General features: G+C 42.6%; 1 long non-coding RNA gene across 2 annotated transcripts; it reads right to left on the bottom strand.

Moving 5' to 3' along the window:
* Positions 1–834: 834 nt before the first annotated feature.
* Positions 835–8,214, bottom strand: LOC110341541. 2 transcript variants are annotated; one of them, XR_005870841.1, is made up of 4 exons: positions 7,420–8,214; positions 7,063–7,216; positions 5,260–5,397; positions 835–2,167 (listed from the first exon to the last, which is right to left on the bottom strand). It is a non-coding gene; the product is annotated as an uncharacterized LOC110341541 (long non-coding RNA). The 2 variants fall into 2 exon arrangements; XR_005870842.1 differs by having other exon boundaries at positions 8,029–8,214.
* Positions 8,215–8,924: the final 710 nt, after the last annotated feature.

The following is an 8,924-nucleotide window of genomic DNA, read 5'->3' as shown; positions in this document are numbered from 1 at the left end:
TACTCTGTGTTATGGGAGCTATTTCCACTCAGTTACTGTGTTTGAAAAAAGTGCTACAGAGTGTGATATAGTTCTATAAAGTCCTGCCAGTGACACTTTGTATGAAGACCATGACTTAAAAACTATTCTGGTATGTGTTCTTCTGAAACTACTCAAGCAGTTCTAAGGATGGATTTGGATTTTTTGCTGTTAACTCTACTAAACTGTAATACAGATTTAAAACATTAAATATGTGTTGTGTGTCCTATGGTACGTCATGTACAGGTCAGCAACAACTTTTCAGAGTTTTCCTTTCCTTCTACCATGGGTTTTGGGGACTGAATTCAAGTGTTCAGGTCTGTATGGCAAACATTTTTTCCCCTTGTGCATCCTGCCAGCCCTAAACTGCAATTCTTTAGTGACTGCAAGATCCTTTAGAATTCTGTAAAAGTCATTTGTTTGAGAGATGATCCCCATTCCATCTGGGAGAGTGGTTCCCATGGATGCCTTTGGTCTGGGCCTCATTTACTCCTGCTGTCTGAAACAGTCTTGTAGACATCCAGAACCCATGCAACCAACTGTCTGGGGCCCTGAATGAATGGCTCTTATGGTTATAGACTTTTTAGTCCATGTTATTCAAAGATCATAACATGTTTAAAAATATGGGCAATCCAAACAGATAGAAGCAGGTTGGATCTCAGCTCTCTAGCTTACTAGAAGCATGGACTTCAACAAGATCTGCAACTTTTTAAGTTTCAATGTCTTCCTTTGTAAAAGGCTATGAGAATGATGCTGATAGTTCTTGTCCCATGGGATTATTTTTGTAGGAAAAATAATCACGATGGCTGTCACTTATTGATGTGTGTCGGCTCTGGGCCAAATGCTTTATTTATACGACCTGTGATCACAATGCAAACTGCTGCGTAGAGACCTTCCCAGCAGAGGAACTGAAGGAGGTTAATTAACTTTTCAAGTGCATAAAACCAAATGGCATGGTGTTCTTTTCACTGTGTTGAATGGTTAGGGCCGCATTTATTTATATGAAACTCATGTGTCCCAGTTTAAGGCATTGCACCTCAAGATGAATATGGGTTGGAGGAATCATTGACTTTCTGTTGCATTCATGAAGGACAGCAGCCCCTCATTCTTGACAAAAATGGACTACCATGTGTTAAAAGCAGAAGGAAAACACTCTAGTCATAGTGTTCCATAAGGAAGGGCTGTTTTTCAGGATACCCACAATTCTTGACCTGATGATATGGACAGGAAATCACGCACAGCTTTCCATTCCTAGAAAGGTCAGCCTCAAGAACCCCTCCTGCTCTACACTGGGTGCCTTGGGTGGTGCTACTGAGAGGTGGGGGCCTTGAAGAGATGGGGCTCAGTGGGTGGGGCATCAAAGAACCCTAAAGAGGCCATTGGGGGCCGGTTCTTAAAGGGGATGTGGAATTCCGCCCTTTCCTATGTAATGTTTGCTACTTGGATTACAAAGAGGTGATCAGTCTTGCCCAGTCACACCCTTTGTAAAATTGCCATTGGGCACTCCACCAGATACCTGGAAACAGTAAGTCGACCTGATCATGGACTAGAATCTCCAAATTTTTGAGCCCAAATAACCCTTGTCTTTATGCATGGTTTCTTTCAGCTATTTCTGATAGTAACAAAAAGCCAAGTAACACAGATGCTTGATTTTTATATGCATCTACTCCAGCAGGGTCTCCAACTTCCCTCTGCTTCTATGGAAAATTTCTTGTCTGGCCCCTCCATGGAAAGCTCAATCCCAAAGGAAGCCTTTTCTGAGGCCAATCAGTTTGTTAGGAACAGTCATTGTTCAATTTCTGGGACTAATCAGTGACTGCTAGGCCCTGAAATCAAGGGAAGTCTCTTGCAGAGTCTTGGTGAGATTGCCAGTGATTGGGCCAAGTTTGTGGTTTCCCACGCTTTGAGTGCTACCTGTCCCCAAAGTCATGCCCTGGCTGCCTGCTTCTGCTTTTCATCTTCTGGGCTGTGAATCGACTCTGCCGATGTGCAGAGGTCCTCATAGTCCAGGGTAGCAGCAACTTCACTTCCTGTAAACCATTCTTGCACCTATCTTCAGGAACAACAGTTTGCAAGTATGCTAGGCTGGAGTTCCTCCGAAAAGTCATCTCAGCGAAAGTCACCAGGTCTCCAGAGAATTCAGTTGCCCCTAACACACAGAGAGCAACTTAAGTTATTTGAATAACAGCAATATCTAGTACCTTTTCTACCCTGGCTATTGGTTTATGTTTTTCCGTCCAGTCCCCCAGCCCAACCCCATCTTATCTATCTGATAGACAAGGGAACAGTTTCCACTAATGCTGTCCAAATCTCTACATCTTACAGGGAGAATCTCTTTTTCATTTCCCCACCCTTCCCTTCGTCCTTCAGAAAGATTCTTAACTAGAATAGGGAAGTACTAAAGAAAAGGAGACAGAGATGCAGGGAGAGGTGCGGAGGGGTAAAAGGAATGAGGGTGGGGGGGGGGAGAAAAACACAAGGGGATGCGGAAGCCTGGGTTAATGGAATGAGATTCCTTGGTTAAAAGTGAGGAGGAAACCCACATAGGCTCTTATTATACTGGATGCCTGTATCACACAAGAGTTTACCCTGAGCAGCAGAGGGTGACCTGACATGGATGAAATTACAGGTTAGAAGGTACTCAGATAGCTATGTGTTGCTAATTGTATCAACTTTAATTTAGCAAAAACTATGGTTTTATTTTGACATTAGAACTACTTCCTAAAAGTTTGAAGTTTTAACTATCCTGTGAGTGAACACCTTTTTTATTCTACACACCTCTCATCTAACAAGTAATTGGCAGTACATAGAGCATTTTGGAACCATCCTTCAAGCCCCCCCCCCCCCCCCTTTGCCTCCAAGCTGTACATCACAAAGACAGAGCAATACAGCTTCACAAGTGGGTGAAAAGCCTCCCATAAAGGAGGGGGAATGTTAATTATCCTTTGGAGTATGTTGGTGGTTCAGATTTCAGAATCAGAACACAAGTTATTCATCCAACAGTGACAGGAATATATCCCCATGTAACCCTATTATCTCCTTTTACCTTTACTGAGTCGCTTTCCAATTTTTTTTTTTAATATTCAAACATGTTTTACATGACTGGACCTTTTTATTATTTTGCAATAACCTGACATACATTATGTTTTTCCTCTAGTGCCAAACTGTTCATGACAGTGATTCTTCATAACTCTGTAATAAGATGTAGAATGTATGTTTGCATTAATCTTTAATCTATTAGAAAGATAATATTTGACTGTGTAAAATAAATAGCCATTTTATTTGTACTTTGAAGAGTTGTATGTGTTTGCTGCATGCGCTTGCCCATGAGGATACATGCGGAGGCCAGAAGTGGACACTGGATCCTCAGTTGCTTCATCATCTTCTGTTTTGGAGACAGGGTCTCTCACTGAACCCAGAGCTCACTAATTGGCTAGGTTGGTTGACCAGAGGGCTCCATACAGGTCCCTGCTCATCCCCCAGCTTTGCTGACAAGGTTATGTACTGGGCACACCTATGGTCCCATAAAGATGGCATCTTGCCTCCAGGTCAGAGAGTTAAAAAACTGTCTTAATAAGTCAAAAGACCTAAAGGTCTAAGGCTTGTTTACTGCAGAATGTTTCAGACTTGGTGACTGATATCTTATCTAAATAACAACAGACCTGGGCTCAGGTAGTTTACTCTTGACTCTCAAGGCCGGATAAGAGGTGTGGTTACCAAATGGTTGGAGGATTAAGGGAAGAAAGTCTGTTTGCTCCTTATACATGATAATTGAAGTTTTTGGCGGTGTCCCCCACTTTTGGTTGGGGTATTTAAGAATGTGGAAGAGTAAACTTGGGGCATTCAGTATTCACTGGATTGCCCTTCTGACTCTACCCTTTGTTTTTGTCTTCTCCTTTGTCTCTTCACCTGTCCTTTCTCAGTTCACATGCCCTCTCTCAGGGCTGGTTCCCACTGAAGGCCCAAAGACAGGTTCCCACAAGTACCAGGCACACAGCTTGTTCACACAGGCAGGCGCTGGGGATTCCAGCGCCGTCTTCATGGAACCATCTCCTCCGTTTTACTTTATGAAAAATAAAAAAACCCCGGGACTGGAGAGGTGGGTCAGGAGTTGAGTGTATACGAATTTTACAGAGGACCCGATTCAGTTTTCAGTACCCACATGGCTGGGTGGATCACAACCACCTGTAACTACCTCCAGGGGATCTAACAACCTCTTCCATGTGTTGTGGGCACTCACATGTACACACACACAAACAATTAAAAATTAGTCTAAAAAATCAAGATACTGACCTAAAAATAAATAACTATAAAGCTTTTTGGGGAAATAATTTAAAATTGACAGAAAATTTCCAAGAATAATACATTGACCATAGTTATCCATAGTCACAAATTATTACCATGTTGCTCCTCATCGTCGGCTTTCATTTTCTCTCCCAGCATCTTTCTCTATTACATTTTTCTGACCATGTGACAGGAAAAGTGTATATAATAGCCCTTTACTTCAAATCATCCCAGATTTGGTCACTGGAAGCGCCTTCAAATTGACTCCTATGCCTTGCTGACATGCCCCATTAAAACTGGAGTACCCCTTAAGTTTTACCTCAGAAACCGTGCTCATGCTCTGCCTCACATCCCTCCGACCCCAGCTCTGGAGCCAGCGATGTCTCCAAGGGCATCATCCTCTAGGAAAGGGCATTAAAGATTCATCTTGGGAGCGGATGCCCGCATTAGAGAACCGCACTGGGTGCCAGTGCTGGGTGGCTAAACATCTTGGTGGGATTTAGAACCCCCTAGGAGACAAAACTCTGGGCATGATTGCGAGGGTCTTCTCAAAGGGGCTCATCTGTGTTGTGAAGGACCAGCCTGAATATGGAAGGCACCATTTCCTGGGCTGGGTTCCTGGACTGAGTAAAAGGAGAAAGCAAACTGAGCAGCACCATCTATCTGGCTCTATTTCTGATGGTGGATGCAATGTGACCGGCAGTTTCCTGCTGGTGCTACTGTGTCTTCTCTGCCTTGATGGGCTGAACCCTGGAACCATGAGCAAACTAGCAAACTTCCTTCTTCATACTGCTTCTGTCAAGTATTTGCTATAGAAACAAGAAAAGTAACTAGCAACAGGCACCTTTGCTAATAGGAGGACATGGCTGAGAAATAATCATATGTGTATATATGTATACCCATATATTCACAGTTATACTTTTATGTATAGTAGAAACCCAGAATCCATGTCAACACCTGAAATTAAATCCACTCCATAGGAGTCACTTAATCTTCCCTCTTTCATTATTTGAACGACCCTTCTTTCCTCTCCAAAGCCATGACTCCTCGGAAGTTAAGACATTTTTAACTCATTTGCTCCATCATGTTGTCAATCTAAAAGAAACACAGAATTAATTGCTGTTTTAGTTAGGGTTTCTATTGCTGTGACAAAACGCTGACCAAAAAACAATGAGAGGAAGAAATGGTTTATTCCAGCTTACAGCGTAAAGTCTGCCATCAGGGAAGTCAGCTGGATCTGAGGCAGGAACTGAGTCCATGGAGGATGCTGCTCACTGGCTTGCTCCCTATGGCTTGCTCAGTCTGCCTTCTTATACCACACAGGACTACCTGGCAATGGTTGGCACCAGGGGGGCTGTGCCCATTAATAAAGAAAATGTTCTACCTACTTACCTACAGGCCATGCTTATGGATGCATTTTTCTCAATTAAAAGTTATTACCAGATGCCACTCTGTCAAGTTGACATTGAAACTAGCCAGCATAATTACATTGCCCATATCTCTATAAAGTTTTATTTATTTACTTATTTATTTTACAGAAGGGTTTGCTTTTTGTTTTAATATTTATTTATTATGTATGTATATAGTATTCTGTCTGCATGTATCCCTGCAGGCCAGAAGAGGACACCAGATCTAATTATGGATGGTTGCAAGCATTCATGTGGTTGCTGGGAATTGAACTCAGGACCTCTGGAAGAGCAGTAAGTGCTCTTAACACCTGAGCCATCTCTCCAGCCCCAAAGTTTTATTTTTTTAAGTTTTTTTTCTTTGTGTGCCTTCTTCCCTGACCTTGAATAATATTAGAAAGCAGTTTTGATCCAATATTGTATTTGTAAACTACTTGGATCGTTTGAATTTCCTTTACCCTCCTTTTTGAAATGACTGTCATTAGTTTTAAATCCTATTAAAATTATTTTCAAGTTTAGCTTTCCATGAACAGTCTTGCACTTTTCTGTGATTTCTTTTATCCCATGTTAAGAATTTCTCTTGGAAATCACTCCAGATGAATTCACAGAAATCTTCATTTCTTTTCATTTAAGTGGTATAAAGTGATCAATTATGATTACTTATCATAATTTCTCTAGCTTGGACATCTAATTTCCACTCTCCTGCAGTTGCAAGAGCTATGGCAATGGGCAATCTTGGGCACAGCATTCTGCGTTGTTGGGAGTCTTAACAGCTGGTACTCAGAAATGGCATTGGTGCCTTGGTGGGAAAGCCATACAGGTATTGTAGCCAATACAAACTTTTTCCTTACGATCACACCACTTTGTATTCTCATCAACGACGCAAGGAGAGAGTTCTTTACATTTGCCAGCACAGTGTAATCATAAACTTTTGGATTTTTGCCAAGTTGGTGTGAAGTAGTTTCTATCTGCCATTTTAATGTGTTTCTCATATGAATAAAAAGGACATTTTTACATGTTTGAGGTCCATTTTTAGAAAATTTAAGGGACTTTATGGATGTCTTCTGCCCATTTTTTTAATCATTGGAATTAAAAATCTCAAGTTGCCTATTTGGCAGTATATCTTTGGATCTGACTAATGCTAATTGGAGGCAGAATAGCAGGGTTCTTGTGGATTAGCTGTGAGTTGCACCGTGTAGAACCTCAGTCTGTAAGCAGGGCACTGGGGCAGTGATGTCATTGGAGGAGGTGCTCTGTTTACCTTCTAATACTACACCAGCCACTTAGGCAGGCCAGTGCACACCTGCTGCTCTGCAAGTGCCACCTACAAGAAGACAGCAGTGACAGCACTCACCTTTCAAGATTAATGTGCAGACTCATGGCTTAACTTGTACTTTAAACAGTGCCAGGAACAGAAAGCATTCCACAAACATTTCTGTTCACAGTCATCATATTCTCAGTGTGTTTATTTGATCCCACGGAGAAGCTTAAGTCAAGCGTCCTGGAACCTGAAAGTTTACATGTATGAGGCATATCAGTAGGAGACTCAGAATTTTAATTAATTTGTTCATTAATGAACTCACTTGATCATTAATTCATTACTCATTTGATCATTCCATGAGCATTTATGGAGGATCTGCTATTTGCTACACACAGGTCTCGATGCTGGAGACACCACAGGAAAGACTGACTTTGATCCCTTGGCACTTACTCTTTTGTGGTAGAGGGGTTGCTTGTCTATTTTATCACTTGCATCTTCAGTATCCCAGAGCAAGATTAATGCATGGATCAGAGAATGAGGGAACGAGTGACTGATGGGAGAACGAGGCCAAGAAATGGGAAGAAAAATGGCAGAGTCCAGAATGTCCAGGCCCTGTCAACCATAGCTGAGTAGAGAAATTGTGTGATCCTATTTATATTCAAGAAATTTCAAACCTGTGGCTGGGCAAGAGTCCACAGGAGAAGGAAAAAACCTGTCACAGTGGGACCAGGTAGAGATGACAAGGGTCTGAATGAAGCCACAGGCTGACAGTGGTGCCAGGGAGGGACTGAGTTAGGGAGATGGTCCATAGTCACAGCTGGCAATGTGGAGAGGGTTTGAAATTGAAGAGAGATAACTTCTGGAGGGTGGCTTTTTAAACTTGAATATGAGGTGACCCCAGGTCAGTGTCCATTCTTGCGGCCACCTGCATTAAATTTGTCTCTGTTCACTGGAGTCAGAAGGTGTGGGTCTATCTGCGGTGCTGTAGATTTCAGTGTCTGACAGTAGTACTCCCCTGAAGACCAATTTGCAAGCAGCGTAGCTTTGGGGATGACTGACCTTTCTGGGTTATCTGGTGGGGCACACTCACTGTCATACAACTGCTAGCAATAAATGCCCAAGGCAGATGTGCATACAGCAGACTGTGAATAGACAGCACATGAAAGCCCGTCCAAAGCTGAGCATGGTGGGCGTGCCTTTAATCTCAACAAATCGGGTTCCAGGACAGCTAGGGCTGTTACACAGAGAAACCTGTCTCAAAACAAACAAACAAAAACAACAAAACCAAAACTGAAAACCCCAAACTCAAAACAAGACAAATAATCCCCAAACCCCAAAACAACCCTCCCTCCCCAAGCAAATCTTCAAGTAAGAAAGCAGCTGCCTCTGCTGCTCAGGGAACATGGAACCAAGATGCAGGGATTTAGTATGGGAAGGAGCTTACAATCCGTTTCCTCAAAGACAGAGAACAGGTGATTTAGTCATTTCCAGAGGCAGAGGCAGGTGGATCTCTGAGTTCCAGGCCAGCCTGGTCTACATAGTGAGTTCTAATACAGCCAGGGCTACACAGAGAAACCCTGTCTTGGGGGAGGGGGATCCTCAGACAGTCTTACAAAAGCCCCTCTGAAATGATGCTCTGCAAGGTTTGATGACAACTAATGCTTTTGTAGATATCTAATGGAATTAAAGGTTGTGAAGTTTAGGCTTAAGAGATTAGGACAAGATAGCCATCTGGACACATGGGCTCCCACCTTTACCAGAGAAAAGGAATTTCTAATGCCACTGCGGATGTGGTAAAAAGTCACGAGAATAGGAACCATGTTCCACAGGATGACATTTGTGTTATAAAGTTTATGGAATTTCCTACATGTCACTGCACTCCCATAAGAAGGTTCATCGCAGTTAGGAAAGGACCTGTTATGATCCATTTTCTAATCAGAGCGCCCCCCCCCGCC

Source organism: Mesocricetus auratus, unplaced genomic scaffold (assembly GCF_017639785.1).
Source record: "Mesocricetus auratus isolate SY011 unplaced genomic scaffold, BCM_Maur_2.0 Super-Scaffold_100024, whole genome shotgun sequence".
Taxonomy (NCBI): Eukaryota; Metazoa; Chordata; class Mammalia; order Rodentia; family Cricetidae; genus Mesocricetus; species Mesocricetus auratus.
This window is presented reverse-complemented; position numbering and strand designations above follow the sequence as displayed.